Genomic DNA, 16879 nt, shown 5'->3' with positions numbered 1-16879 from the left:
TATTTGACAAGGGAGCCAAGAGAATACAATGGAGAAAGGAGAGTCTCTTTAATAAATGGTGTTGGGAACACTGGACAGCCACATGCAAAAGAATGAAAGTAGACCATTCCCTTACACCATGCAGAAAAATCAACTCAAAATGGATTAAACAGTTGAATGTAAGACCCGAAACCATGAAACTTCTAGAAGAAAACATAGGTAGCATGCTTTTTGACGTCAGTCTTAGCAGCATATTTTCAAGAACGATGTCTGCCTGGGCAAGGGAAACAAAAGAAAAGATGAACAAATGGGACTACATCAAACTAAAAATCTTTTGCACAGCAAAGGAAACCATCAACAAAAGGAAAAGACAACCTAATAATTGGGAGAAGACATTTGCAAACAATATATCAGATAAGCGGCTAATATCCAAAATATACAAAGAACTCATACAGCTCAACAACAAAAAAACCAACAACCCAATTAAAAAATGGGCAAAAGTTCTAAACAGAGATTTCTCCAAAGAAGATATACTGATGGCCAACAGGCATATGAAAAGATGCTCAACATCATTAGTTACCAGGAAAATGCAAATCAAAACTACAATGAGGTATCACCTCATTCGGGCTGTAATTAACAAGACAGGAAACAATAAATGTTGGAGAGGATGTGGGGAGAAGGGAACCCTCGTACACTGCTGATGGGAGTGCAAACTGGTGCAGCCACTATGGAAAGCAGTATGGAGTATCCTCAGAAAATTAAGAATAGATCTACCATATGATCCAGCTATTCCACTGCTAAGTATTTATCCAAAGAACTTGAAAACACAAATGCATAAAGATACTTGCACCTCCATGTTCATTGCAGCATTATACACAATAGCCAAGACTTGGAAGCAACCTAGGTGCCCAGCAAGGGATGAATGGATAAAGAAGATGTGGTATTTATACATGATGGACTACTACTCAGCCATAAGTAATGATGAAATCCGGCCATTTGTGACAACATGGATGGTCCTTTAGGGTATTATGCTGAGTGAAATTAGCGAGAGGGAGAAAGTCAAATACTCTATGATCTCACTCATAAGTAGAAGATAAAAACAACAACAAACAAACACATGGCATTGGATATTGGATTGGTGGTTACCATATGGGAGAGGGGAGGGCAAAAGGGATGATTAAGCTCACATGTGAGGGGATGGACTATAATTAATTTTGGGCTGCTGAACATGATATAATCTACACAGAATTCGAAATATATTACGATGTACATCTGAAAGCTATATAATGTTATAATCCAATGCTACTGCAATTAAAATAATAATAATTTTTAAAAAAACAGTGATTAAGTTTAATTTTGGAGTTAATGCTGAGCCTAAAACTCCACTTATGACACTTAACAAACTTTTTAACTTTGAGCAAGTTATTTGCCTTCTCTAAGCTGTTCATCTGTAAAATGATGCAACTAAATTTCTAACTCACATGGTCGTTGGGAGAAGTAAATGAAATGATACATATAATGCACTTAACTGAGTTCCTGGCACATTGTGTGTGCTCAAAAATGTTAGCTATTATTATGGGAAAATTTCACACACATTAGCTTTTTAACCCCCACAGTTATTTATTTTACAAATGTTTCAACGAAAGTTCAGTGATTTGGTAAGCTGGGAAGCTGTGATACTCATCTCAATCACAGACCACTTGACTCCAAGTTTGGGGCCTTTTCTACAACCTGCTTCCTACTCTTCCTCATATCCCCTTTTCCCCCATCCTCTCACACCTCACCCTACTCTTCCCAACAAAATATGAGCAAGAAGCTGTTACAATTGATGCTGTGGATATACTTTTATAACACAGACTTGATACTCAAAACTAATCCCACAAGTAAAATTAAACTCATGGAAAATCCCTGCAAGGTTTTAATAACATACAAATATGTCAAACTGTGAAAAGTCACAATATCAGAATGAGTCTCCAGAAATAATTCAAGGATATGTCCAGCTTAAGTATTCAGACAGAATTTTCAAAAGAAAATGAAAGATACCTTTCTGCACATACAAAGCATAGACTAGAAGAGGCAGAAGAGCCTGGAAGAAAGCTTTTCATTGCAGTTGTTTTAGTTTTGGAAGAATTCACTATGATTTCAACTTCATAGTTTAGGAAAATAGTCTCTTGTTCTCTCATTAATGTCAGTTTTTCTTTCTTTCTTTCCTTTTTTTTTTTTACTAGTTATAGAAGCCTCTTAATATTTAAACCTTTAAAATCCATTTTAATGTTTACATTTGCTGGAAGTGGAGTGTATCCTTGAGCAGGGGAAATAAGGTAATGTTGGATGTGCATTGGTTAGATACCTTATATAATTGATCTGTGTCTTTGAACACTGGACTCTAGTGTAACAAGCAGATCCTGTTGTCATATTCTGAATCATTAAAACCCTGAATTCAGAGTGCTTGCTGCATATCATGTCTGTGGCACAAAGCAAGAATGTGCAAATTTAAGGTCGTGTGGTTTTAGTCTACTCAATCTAGCTCATGGTCATTCTCTACTTGGTTTAGATGTTGAATCCTGTTATCCTTTGCATTTAAGACTGCCTGCCCAACATCAACTGCTTCATGAAAGGGAGCCTTTAGGTCCAACAAGATTGATGCAATTGTCCCACTTCCTCTTTTTCAATCATTGCCTGTTCTCATTCTAGCTCAACCCTTATCCAATTCCTGGCACTGAGCTGAGTGTCTTCTACTCTTTCCATTGTGTCTGAGGAGCTCCTAACTTTTAGGTCACCCTCAAAAATTTTTGCTTAGATGTTCTACTGGTGTTCCCTGCTTTGAATGTCCTCTGGTAATATACTCCACCCTAGTTGGCTTTCCTGCCTCACATTCACTTACCTACCTGCACCCCAGGAAGATAAATACAACCAAAACACTGGCTGGCAGCATCAAGTAGCCTTCTCAGATACCAGTTCCTCTTGAGAGATTTCATATATATATGTATATATATACACACACATATATGTGTATATGTACATATATATATAATTCCTGAATTGCTTTTTCAAGTACCGCTTTTACATAAACTATTCAAATGCACAGGCACAGTGAGTTATTTGCACAATCTTCCTCCTGGAGATTATAATGATAATTAATACTTATATATCATTTACTATATGCCAGGCACTATTCCAAGCACTTTATACACATCAAAGCAATTTAATCCTCAAAACACGTCTAACAGATAGGTAATATTATCTCCATTTTACAGATGAGATAACCGAGCTGCAGAGAAGTTAAGTAATTTGTCAAAGGTTACCTGAAACACTATTAAGTGAAACTTACACACCATCTACTATCTCGTGTTAGTAAATTAAATCGACTCAATCACTGACAATATTGACTCTGTTTATCCGCAAGTGGTTCTGGGCTACAATATTCAGTAACAATGTAAGACATGTTTGTGCATAGTGTTTCTAATTTCCCTGTTGAAGTATCATCCTTCCTCTCAAGGCCCAGTTCTTTGAATTGTCTTATACAGAGAAAAGCAATCCTGATAGAGGATGTATAGTAAAAAGTAACATGACTCAGAAGAAGAAATGCAAATGCCCACAAACATATGAAAGGATGCTCAACCTTACTAATAATCAGGAACATGCAAATAAAAATAATGATATTTTCACCTAACACATTGGCAAATTTTAATCATCATAATCATGAAGTTGTGGGGGACCTAGAAGTCTCATTTATGCTCTGTTGCTGGATATATAAATTGGCATAGCCTTTTGGGATGATAATTTGGAAGCGTCTTATAAAGACATATATGTGTAATCTTCAAGGTAGCAATTCCTCTTCCAGGTATCTATCTTAGAGGACTATTCAGATGTGGATATAGTAAGTAGAAAGATGTTTATGTCAGCATTATTAGTCAGGACGAAATCCATCAATTGACAATTGGTTGAATAAATTGTGGTGACTGCATTCATAGGACACCATGCATGTAGCGGTTCCAAAGAATCAGGTAAATATATATGTAGTGGCATTTGAAAAGCTCCAGGATATATTATTATGCCAAAAAAGAAACTTTTAGAAAAATAAATAAAAGCACCAGTTAACCTAAAAATGAAACACAAAATTACATATCTCTAAGTGAACATGTGTGCCACCTGCTTATAAACCTAACAGAGTAGCAGCTATCTTGGGGAAAGCATCCAGAAAGTTGAGACACTATTGTCTGAAGTTTTTATACATACATATACAATACGTCTTTGGCTTTCTTTTTGTGTGTACATTTCAGAATCAAATAAATGTATATCTTTTTTTTTAAATGTTTTTGTGGGTAGTGATGCTATTCAAATGGAAAAGAAAAATAACTTAAATGACTTAAGGTTTTCAGGCAACTGCTAAGTACTTAGAGCAGCTAAATGAAGAGCACTTTTGAGTGGATCTGAATGAGAATTCTCAATTTGTAAGTGGGAAAAGATGAGTTGTGAATTGTCAGTTAAGTGGACCCCTTCCCGTTGTTGTTGATTCTTCCTCCATATGGAGGCTAAAACTAATGACGTCCATTGCAGCGAAGCGGGCTTGCCCCAACAGCAGAGATCTTAACCCTAAATTGCTAAGTCCAAAGAAGCACTGTTCTTGATGTAAAACAAAAAGATTGGAGATGGTTGGAACTTTACCCCCACCCTCTCAGAGAAAAAGCATTTGATGTTGGGGGGATGGAGTTGGCTGCGGGGCAGGGAAGGGGGCAGTGAAGAATACAAGGACAGATTAGTACAGAGAGAGAAACCGAATGGAGTTTGTGCCCCTTGACCTCTTAGAGCACAATCCTTTGGGGTTCAGGGTGGGGTGGGAAGGGAAGGAAGAAAACACAAGAAGATCCCTCATGGAATTGAGGGGCATTTGAGAGCAGAGTCAGACTTGTTTCCTGTCTGCAGCTTGAGAGAAACAGTCCTGCAAGTGGGTCCTGCACAACTAGGTTTGGAAGAAGCAAGATAGAAGGCAGCATGACACAAATAGCCATGAGAGAGGCCTCCGACTTTCACTCTCTCTAGTGGGGTGCAGTATGGCTGCCCAAAAATATGTCCACATCTTAAAACCTGGAATCTGTAAACATGACATTATTTGGGGAAAGTGTCAGTGCAGACGTAATTAAGTTAAGGATCAGAAGATGAGACTATCCTGGATTGTATGAGTGGGCCCTAAATCCGATGGCAACTATCCTTGTAAGACAGAAGAGGAGAAGACACAGACAGAGGGAGAAGAGAAGCCCATGTGAAGGTGAAGGCAGAGAATAAATTTACACAGCCACGAACTAAGGAATGCCTAGAGACAAAAGGAGCTGGAAGAAGCAAGGAAGAATTCTCCTCAGATCTCCAACTTCTAGCCTCCAGAATCATTTTTTCTTTCCGTAGAAGTGTAATTGGCTCCTCATTTTATTTATTTATTTAACTTTGAGGAAGATTGGCCCTGAGCTAACATCTGTCATCAATCTTCCTCTTTTTCCCCCCCAAAGCCCCAGTACATTATTATATATCCTAGATATAGGTCCTTCTAACTCTTCTATGTGGGATGTCTGCCCAGTATGGATTGATGATCGGTGCATAGGTCTGCACCCAGGATCCAAACTGGCAAACCCCGTGCTGCCAAAGCAGAGGTGCAAACTTGCCCTCTTAGCCATGGGGAAAGCCCCTAGCCTCCAGAATTTTGAGAATAAATTTCTGTTGTTTTAAGCCACTAAGTGTGTGGTAATTTGTTGACATCCATAGGAAACTCTCTAGTGATTGAAGACCTGAGAGAGATGTGGTGGCCATTCATAAGCTTTCTGCGCATCTGGAATGAGGAGGGAAACTATGGCCAGCTCCAATAAGGTGTGCTGCTAGGGTGGGTAGAAGGACTTGGACAATCCATAAGGGATGGGAGGAGAAAGCCTGCATCAATGTGAAATTTTCTTTATCCTGGAGCTGTGCTACAACCAAATATCACACCCACCAAAGTCACCACTGAGTATCACTTGTTCCATGAGCACAGACCACAAGGACATTGATTATCGATGACAGTATGGGAACCAGGAGCAGTGGAGGAGGTCTAAAAAGTGCATAGCACCCCTCCCTTCACTGCTAACTCCAGCATCAGTGGCTGGGTAAGATCCCCAGTGAATTCATTAGTACTAGCAAGAGCAGGAGAGGAACTCAGCTGGGCCTAAATAACCATTATGGATTTGACTAGGAAATCACTGAATTTAGACTGAATTTACTTACAATCCCCAAGTTAAAGTTGAAGCTAAGAGACAGGTTTGGGACTTGAAAACAGAATGGATAGACAGTTCCAGAAATAGAATTCCAACTTTGGAACCTCGAATTTTGTAGACTGTTATGACCAAAAATATGCTGCTACTTGTAGCTACAAAACAAATTATTTAAATAATATAATAGCATATAAGTACACTTAAATAGTGTATAAATATAGATACATTTTGTGAAATATTGGAAAAGGTTATCTAGCCACAGGAAAAGTTTCAAATAGGACCAGAATTGTGCTTTAAAACGAAAAAGTGTATAACACTATAAAGTATGTGATTTTTTAACTTCCCAAATATTTCCCATCCTTTGGCTGGCAGAGACCCAGTTTTTCAAGTATCTACCCTCCTTGCCATGGATGTGGGCCCAAGAAAGAGATTCTATCCTCAGACATTGGATGGTGATTTATGAAAGTCGATCGTGGTCATTTGATTTTCCTTTCGTGACTCACATATTAAAGACAGGTGGCCCCGTCCTGGGCAATGAGACATAAGAGGAAGTTTACTAGGAGGTTTCTAGGAGAGGGTCCTTGGTAATAAGTCGATACATGGAAAAACTTCACGTCTTCATTTATTGTATGTCCTAGTGACCGCACATGATATTTGGAACTGTGTCATTTATCTCCTGACCATAAGGAACAAGAATGACAAGCAAATAATGGCAGAAAAGAAAGATGGGGGAAAAGAACTAGGTCCTGAAAATTGTAATTGAATTACTAACTCTGGACCACTCTATCTCCAGACTTCTTGTTTCATTAGATAATCAATCCCCTATCTGCCCCTAGCAGCTAAGAACATCCTAAGTAATTAAAAATAAAATAAAATTATGAAATCCTGATATAAAACCCTTGATGAAAATTTGAACTAAAGAAAAAGTAAAGGGATTCTCTGAAACTAATTTCCTATTAAATATGGCAAATCAGTGAATACTAGTAATTAAAAAGCAAGCCACAGTATAAAATGGAGTTGAATGAATTCTTATCCAGTAATGTGACAAAGTGAACATATCTGTAAATATTGATGAAAGGCATAAAGTGCAATAAATTTGAATGAATTCTTACACAGGTGTCTAGTGTATATGCAAATAAATATTTCCTTAAAGCCTTGAAGGAATGTTAAAGGCATCCTTGTGAATACACTAAAAACAAATATTTCTGTGAATATTTGTACACATCATGCAATAGAAAAGAAAATGGAATGCATTTTAATAGAAATTAGCCTGAACCAAAAAATAGAATAATGCCTGTAGCTTTTGAGTCATGGATTATTGTAGGATACTAATATATTTAAATCTAAAATTCTAAGGTACTAATTCAGTCTATGTGGCTGCTGGATTACAATTTTAACAAAGGAAATCATGCAGGCTAAGAAACTTCATTTAGTTTGAATTTCCATGCTCTATTACTTGGAAATCACATCATGTTTACTGCCTTATCTCATGCTACCTTTCACCTTTGGCATGTGGCAGGTGCAGGAATGTTTTTCAATATTTTGGGGGAGGACTTTGTCATAAATGCCTACAAAAAGTGAAACCTCTCAGGGTTCGTGGAAGTTAGTGGATCTGTAAGTGCTTTAGAAATTGTAAAGTGCTACATAGAAGTGCTTAAGTGTATCCACTTACTTTATTTCAGTAAAGATTCAGACTTTTAATCATGTAGTAACTCTTTAAAAATGTTACAAGATATGATTTTGCGTATACAACTATTGAGCAGTTGCGTAACAAATGATAACAGCTTAATGTTTAATATTTTCAGTGGTTGCATAATAGATAAAGAGCATTAATGGAACGTTCACTGGGAGCTCTGGTTCAGGGAGCTGTAGCCAGCACCGTGGGGATAAGATTCAGTGTTCTGAATAACCTAGGTCTATTCATAAGTGATCAAAAAGAAGCTGAAAAGTCTCAATATGTAGATCTTCAAGAAATTTCCCTGGAAAAGGAAAATCCCATTATGAGGAAGGAATTCAAATACCATTCAAGTCACCTATCCTCCAAGAAACTTTATCCAACTATGTCTTCCAGCTTGACCATTCAGCACGCCTACTGCATTACATCAATACTAAGTCAAAATTAAATCCAGTTAAACTTTGTAGTATGACCTCAATACTTTTATATTTTATACTTAAGTATTCTCATATTTAAACTCTGATTAATATCATATTAAGAATATGATTATGAATATCTTAATCTCCCTTTGCAGTATTTTAGCACACCATATAGGTCTACTAAGGGCAGGGACCATGTTTTACTATTTCTGTTTGAGATTTTTTCTTTTCCAGATAAATACCTAGACATACTGAATAAATATTTTTTCATTGGTTTGTGTAGTGGTTAAAAGCATAAGCTTAAGAAATTGCCAATTTGGCTTTACTTATTTCCATGTAAATTCGGACAAGCCATTTAACTTTTCCAGGCTTACTTACTACAGATCACTTAAAATAATTTATGTAAACCTCCTGGCAGGAGTAAGTGCTCAAAGAAGAGAGATTTTTATTATTACTGTCTTACAACGAAGAAGAATGGCATGTGCAGGCAAACAACTCAGGAAAGAAACCACCGTTACCAAAGGTCTAGAAAAGGCAGTCTCTGTGGAGCAAGTACAAGATGTAGACTCATAGAAAAGGACATGGAGGACCAATGACACAATGACCTTGACTACTTCAAAGATGATAGCCTAATCTTAGTGTCTATTTAATGTATGACAATAGGAAAAGCAACCATTGGATAACATGAAAGATTTTGGCCAGATATAGGAAAGGACTTTCAAAAGGGTGTTATAATATTAGAACAGATTATAGACAAAGGTTGTAAAATTCCTTGAGATTACTTGAAGATAGTTCATGGGAAAAAGTAAGGCAGAAAAAAATGCATGTACAAATTTTTGTGGCTAAAAAAATGTCTGAAGTGGAGTAAAAAGATGTAAACATAAAAAGTTGAGATTCATCAAATATCATGCTATTGTTAGAAATAATATCGTAACTGAGAAAATATAAAATATAAAGTAATTTACAGTGTCAATTGAGAAGAAGAAAATGTCACTATGGCACATATAAGGAAGAGTGAGGACCTTGTCAAGATGGCGGTATGAGCAGACGTTGCACTTGACTCCTCCCACAAACACAACCAAGTTACAACAATTTTTGGAAAAATTACCCTGGATTGAAAGCTGGGTAAAAAGAACCCCCACAAAAAGGGACAGTCCTGACGAAGGCAGAAGAGGCAGTAATTGCTGCTAGAGAGGAAAAAGGCCACCTTTGGGAGCAGCGGAGCTTCTCAGCTGGTCTGGCAGGAGACACCATAAAGTACACAGCCCTCCCTGGAGGAGTGAGGTCTAGAGCAGGGTTGATACTGCTATAAGCTTTCTTCAGACTCAGCCCAACTGAGATGGGGGTCTTACTGTCAGGCTTTGCTGGCTATTAACTGCAGTGAGGATAGCCCCAGAAAAGCTACTGGCAGAAAGCCGAAAAGACCCAGGTCTTAAAGGTCCCATGCACAAACTCACTCATTGCAGCAACCTAAAATCACCAGAGACAAGGCTGACAGTCCTTTGGTGAAACGAGACTCACCTGGTGGGCTCTGGGGGCATCTTGGTGAGAGGAGGGACCTTCTGGAGACTGAGACATTGGTGGGGGCCATTGTTCTGAGCTGGTCAAGGCATGCTGACACGGACCCCAATGGGTACCATTGAGGTTCATCCCTTGGCCTGTTAGCCAGGGGTCTGCCATGCCCACTAGAGCACAGATTTAATCCAGTTCAGCCAGGGCAGGCAACTCACCCTAGGGACAAGCCCCACCTAACAGCAAGCCCTCAGCCTACTTTTCAGCCTGCATTGACTGAGTGCCTTGATCCTCTACAGGCAGGCAAGGGTCTCTGCCTCTGTGGGGCAGGGCCTGTGTGAGGACCAGGTGAACTGTGGGGAGCATTGGTGGAGAAGTGGGGGCCGCTGCAGTGCAGAGTCGGGGTACGCTCCAGGGAATTGAGACATGTGCAAGGCCTAGGACTCTGTTGACGGTGTATGTGGTCCTGTGGGGGGTGAGGCTTATCAGTGGCAGAAGACCTGTGCTTCACAAATAGCCATAAAAAGAATGAGCTTCACCTTCCAAAGTCTGAAACAATTGAGTGCCCCCATGCCTAGGCCAGCCCCACTCTGCAGTACTCCTAAGAGAACTGACAACAGTTTGTAGGCCTGAGGCCTATCACAACTGTACGCCCCTGAGCCTAGCAGCCAGCTACACTGGGTACCAACCCAAGTAAGAGGAAACCTGCAATAGGAGTGTGCTGATAGACTTTGTAGCAAAGAGTGTTGAGGCCCCCCGCAAACCGGATTTACAAACAGCTGGCCAGGGAAGGAAAGATTAGACTCCCTGGGTACCTGCAGTGGGAGCAACCCTGCCACAGTAGAAGGACACAAGTGGCTCACAAAGGGGTCACTCCTGGCTCTTATGGACTGGTGACGAGAGGGAAGCACACTGCTGGACCTCATATGGCATCTCATACATAAGGTCACTTCTCCAAGATCAGGAGATATAGCCAACTAACCTAATACATAGAAATAAGCACAGAGAAAGAGGCATAAAAGCAGGCAAAGGACTACCTTCCAAGCAAGGGAACAGTACAAACCCCCAGAAAAAGGACTAAAAGAAACAGAAACTAGATACCTACTCAACAAAGAGTTCAAACAAATTATCATGAGGATGCTCACAGATATGAGGAGAAAAATGGATGAACATAGTGAGCACATCAGCAAAGAAGTGTAAGATGTAAAAAGAAAACCAGTAAGAAATGAAGAACACAATACTGGAAATGAGAAATTCACTAGAGGGACTCAATAGCAGAGTACAGGAAGTAGAAGAATGGATCAGCAAGCTAGACGAAAGACTAGGGAAATCACCCAAGCAGAACAGAAAAGAGAAAAAAGAATTAGAAAGAGAACAGTCTAAGGGAACTCTGGGACAATGTCAAGCATGCTAATATTTGGATTATAGATGTCCCAGAAGGAGAAGAGAGAGACAAAGGGGCAGAAAATTTATTTGTAGAAATAATAGATGAAAATTTTCCTAACCTGAGGAAGGAAACAGACATCCAAGTTCAGGAAGCACAGAGAGCTCCAAACAAGATAAGCCCAAAGAGGCCCACACCAAGACATATTATAATTAAAATGTCCAAAATTAAAGACAGAGAGAATCCTAAAAGCAGCAAGAGAAAGGCCACAAGTGACATATAAAAGGAAGCCCATCAGACTATCAGCGGACTTCTCAGCTGAGACTCTACAGGTGAGAGGAGAATGGCACGATGTATTTAAAGTGCTAAAAGGAAAAAACCTACAGCCAAGAATACTCTATCCATCAAGGTTGTCATTCAGAATGGAAGGAGAGATAAAGAGCTTCCCAGACAAGCAAAAATTTAAGGAGTTCATCACCACCAAGAAACCAGTTCTGCAAGAAATGCTGAAAGGACTTATTTAAGTGGGAAAGCAATGACCACAAATAGATATAAAAAAAAATTATCAAAACCCCAAAACAGCAACAAAAAAACAGGCAATAAAATCACTTGTAACGTAAAAATATAGTAAAGGCAGCAGATCAACTACCTGTGAAGATAATATGAAGGTTAAAAGACAAATGTACTAAAATCACCTATTTCAATGATAAGAGGGTAATGGATAGACACACACTAAACAAGAGACTATACGATTTGAAAAACATATAATGGGGGAGGAGGGGAGTGAAAAACTAGAGCTTTTAGAAAGAGGTCAAGCTAAAGAGTCTATCAGCTCAATATAGACTGTTACATGCATAGTATATTAAATAGGATCCACATAGTAATCACAAATCAGAAACCTGTAACAAGCAAGAAAAAAAGTAAGACAAAAGACATCAAACAAATTACTAAAGATAGCCATCAATACACAAGGGAAGAGAGCAAGAGAAAAAGAAAGGAACAGAGAAGAGCTACTAAAACACTAAGAAAAAGAAATGACAAAATGGCAATAAATACATATTTATCAATAGCTACTTTAAATGTCAATGGACTAAATACTCCAATTAAATGCCATAGGGTGGCCGATTGGATAAAAAAAAAACAAGATCCATGTATATGCTGCATACAAGAGACACACTTCAGACCTACAGACACTCACAAACTTCAAGTGAAAGGATGGAAAAAGATCTTCCATGCAAATGGCAAAGAAACGAAAGCTGGTGTAGCAATACTTACACCAGAAAAAATAGACTTTAAAACAAAAATTGTAATAAGAGACAAAGACGGGCACTACATAATGATAAAACGAAAAATGCAGCAAGAAAATATAACACTTGTGAATATCTATGCACCCAACATGGGAGCACCTAAATAGATAAAGCAATTATTAACAGACATAGAAGGTGAATTAGTAACACAATAATAGTAGAGGACTTCAACACTCCACTTACACCAATGGATAGATCATCCAATCAGAAGATCAATAAGGAAACACTGGCCTTAAAGGACACGTTAGACCAGGTGGACTTAATAGATATATACAAAACATTCAATCCAAAACCCACAGAATACACATTCTTTTTAAATAGCCATGGAACATTCTCCAGGATTGATCACATATTAGGCCACAAAACAAGTCAAAATAAATTTAAGAAGATGGAAATAATACTATGCATCTTTTCTGACAACAAAGGTATGAAACTGGAAATCAACTACAGGAAGAAAACCAGAAAAGCCACAAAAATGTGGACATTAAACAAAATGCTATTGAACAACGATTGTGTCAATGGAGAAATCAAAGAAGAAATAAAAAAATTCCTGGAGACAAATGAAAATGAAAACACGACATGCTAAAATCTGTGGGATACAGCAAAAGCGGTTCTAAAACGGAAGTTTATAGTAATTCAGGCTGTTCCAAGTAGAAAGCAGTCCAAAGAATGATTCCCTGAGGAGAAATACTTGGAGCAAAAGCTGTGGGAATTCACAGTGGCTTTTGATGACCAAAAGTCTTAAAGCAAGAATCTGCTAACAAATTAAGAATACAGATGTGCCAGAAAGAAAAATTCTAATTACAGGCCTACACAACCTGGTTAGATTCAGCCTAAGTCATAATGTCTAAGGATTAGGAAGAAGCAGATACTTTTGTTTCTAGATGTGCTTTCCTTTTATTTCCCAACCTGCCCCACCGTGGGACTTCAGTTGTTTAATGTTTTAGATTGGTATTAGTAAAAATTTCTAATTTAGTATAAATTCATTGTAAGAATAAAATATTTTTTTTATTTCCCCAGGCTTTCTAAGATTACATAATATGACTTCTGAATAGTCCAACTCCAGATAAAATTCTGACTGATAAGTTAAACTACATTAAAATTAAGGACTGTCAAAGGGAAAGCCACAAAATTGGAGAAGATATTTATACTCTTGCTTTAGGCTCTGAAAATATTAAAAATATACTTTTCTCACAAATCAATATGGACAAGACAGACAACTCAATAGGAAAATGAGCAAAAATTTGAAAAGATATTTCACAAAGAGTACAGCTACATGACTCATAAATATATAAAAGCTGCTGAACCTAATTAGCTATGAGGGAAATGCAAACTAAAAGCACAACCTCATAGTGCCATATATACACCAGAGTGACTGTATTAAAATTTTTTTAAAACTGAAAATACCAAATGATGGTGAAGATGTGGACCAACTAGAACTCTCATTTCCTTCTGGGAATGTAAATAGGGACAACCACTTTGGAAAACTCCTTTGCAATGTCCTGTAAGCTATAATTTTCCTTTAAGTATTTCAGTATAAATGGCTATGTGTATGTGTAGAAATCTGCATCCTAGATACGCTTAATGAACACTTGAAGGACTCTAAATAGGAGCTCAGCTCACACTCTAATAGTATTTAGATAGCATTTGAAAAATCCTAATCAGGAGTGCCTTCTCCAAAGGCTAGCAAGCACTTCAAAAAATGAAGTCCTTTCTAGAGGGTTTCAAACTCACGAAAAGGGTATCAGAAATAATTTTTCATTGGTAAAATGAGTGGTGTTCAAGATATGTGGTTGCCTACATATGTTATATAGGTATCTGCACTTTTCCAAGTATAGGGTAAAATAATCTCATGAGCTCAGCAAATTAACATCTTCAAGTTATGCCTTAGAACCATGTTTCAGGTCCTATGTTCTCTCTGCTTAGTGGAGACTGTCATACCTCTCTCAGCTAGAAGGTTAGCTCTTCCTGCCATCAGAATATTGTTATGCTTGCTTCAGCATGCATTTTTTGTTTGGGGTGCTTGTGGAGTACCCAAAAAGGCAGAGAAGGGGGTCTTCAGGAGCCAGCATTACAGGTTAGATGACTGTTTCACTTGTTGACAAGTGTTTGTAGATGCAACAGAGTTCCATTTGAGACCTGCTTTCATTGTAATATACCACCCACCATATGACAAGTTTGTGGGGGACAAGACTTATTGCTCCTACTCACCTCTGGTCCTCTGAGGCTGTTGAAATCTACTAAAGATAACTTAACAATTATAAAAGCCAAATTGGCTTAGGTCAGTTCACAATAAAACTCCTGAAAGTTGAAATTATAAGGATTGTCAGTAGACAATGGCAAATAAATCTATTAAGGGATTTATATTTACAAAGCATCAAGGTCTTCATTTTGGTCTATTAATTAAAATCATAGATATAATCCATCACACGGAAGGGGCGGAGCAAAATGGCAGGGTGAGCTGACCCGGGATTCTCTCCCCTCCAAAATACAACAAAAGATTGGAAGAACTGAATTTCAGAGAATAAACATAATGCCAGCTCGTTAGAGACCTACAATACCAAGAAGGCGGAGATCATAAACCTAGCTTTACCCCTTCGGAGGCACTGGAACGGTAGGAGAGAACATCGCTCCCTCCCCTACAGTCTGCGATCGCTGCAGCGCGGGTCAGGAAGGAGCGGGGGAGGGGCCACGCGACTGGGGTATCATCCAGGACTCCTGCCGCTGATTCAGTGGAGACCCGCTGACGGGGGGAAAGCTTCCGTCTGCGGGGACCCTATAAATCAAGGGCCTTGGGAGACCAGAGAACAGAACTGATCTGAACCCAGACCAGTGCATGTGAGTAACAGCCCCTCCCCCCTAACAAAGCCAGTGGGCGCAGCCATCTTGCCCCGAAGGCAGAGAGCTAACACGCCGCTCTCGACCCCCATCTAGTGGCGACAGGCTGTAACTGCAACTGAATTCTACCACCATGAGAAAAAACCGCTCCTCTACCATCCAGCAATTTATAAAAGCCCCAGACCAGAAGGAAAACAATAAAAACACAGAATTAAGTCCTGAGGACTTGGAATTAGGTAAACTAAGTGATAATGAATTCAGAGCAGCTATAATCAACAAACTCAATGAGGTAGAGAGAAAGATAGAGAAACAAGCCGAGTTCTGGAGTTACTTCACAAAAGAGATTGAAATCATAAAGAAGAATCAAACAGAATTACTTGAGATGAAAAACACAATGGACCAGATAAAACAGAATACGGATTCCCTGAATGCCCGTGTAGACAATCTAGAGGAGCAAATCAGCATAATCGAGGACAGACAGGCTGAATGGCGCCAGACAGGGGAAGAAAGAGAACTAAGAATTTAAAAAAATGAGGAAAATCTCCGAGAGATAATGGATTCAATGAGGAGTAAGAACATAAGGATCATAGGAATTCCTGAGAATATGGAAAAGGAAAATGGAGCAGAAAGTGTGCTTAATGAAATTATTGAAGAGAATTTCCCAAATCTAGGGATCGATGGAGAAATGTGTGTAGAGGAGGGTTTTAGATCTCCTAGATTTGTCAATGTAAAAAGACCCACCGCACAGCACATAATAGTAAAGTTGGCAAATAGGAATGATAAGGAAAGAATACTCAGGGAAGTAAGAAAAAAAAAGAGAATTACCTATAAAGGAGTCCCTATCAGACTGTCAGCGGATTTCTCTACAGAAACCCTACAAGCTAGGAGAGAATGGAGTGATATATTCAAAGCTTTAAAGGATAAAAACCTTCAGCCAAGAATATTCTATTCAGCAAGAATTTCCTTCAGATATGAGGGAGAAATTAAATCTTTTCCAGACAAAGAAAAGTTAAGGGAATTTGTAACTAAAAGCCCTCCATTACAAGAAATCCTCAAGAAGGCTCTCATACTTGAAAAAAGAAAAAAGGGAGAAAGGGGACACAAGCCACAGACTAGGGAGACCGATGGATAGAACCAGAACAGGATAGCAAATATTCAACTATAGCATTAGGGTAAAAATAAGGAAACTACCAAAACAAGGACGATCTTAGCACTCTAACTACAAATTAATAAGATGAGTTGGAATAAAAAATGAAAATAATTATTTAGGAGGGGAAGAGCAAAGGGTCTAAATCAGCATTGGTCGAGTAAGTAAGAGACCACCAGAGACTAGACTATATTATACATGAGATTCTAAATACAAACTTCAAGGTAGACACTAAAATAAAGTACAGAACAGAGTCACAAATCATAGATAAGGAAAAATCTAAGAAACCCAGCATAAGAAATTGCAGTATTAAATGGGTAGTCTAAAGCACACAGGAAAACAAGGTAATGAGCGACAGATTGACAGCATTAAGTCCACATGC

The sequence above is a fragment of the Equus caballus genome, chromosome 9 (assembly GCF_041296265.1).
Source record: "Equus caballus isolate H_3958 breed thoroughbred chromosome 9, TB-T2T, whole genome shotgun sequence".
NCBI classification, from domain to species: Eukaryota; Metazoa; Chordata; class Mammalia; order Perissodactyla; family Equidae; genus Equus; species Equus caballus.
Note: the sequence above shows the minus strand (reverse complement) of the source record.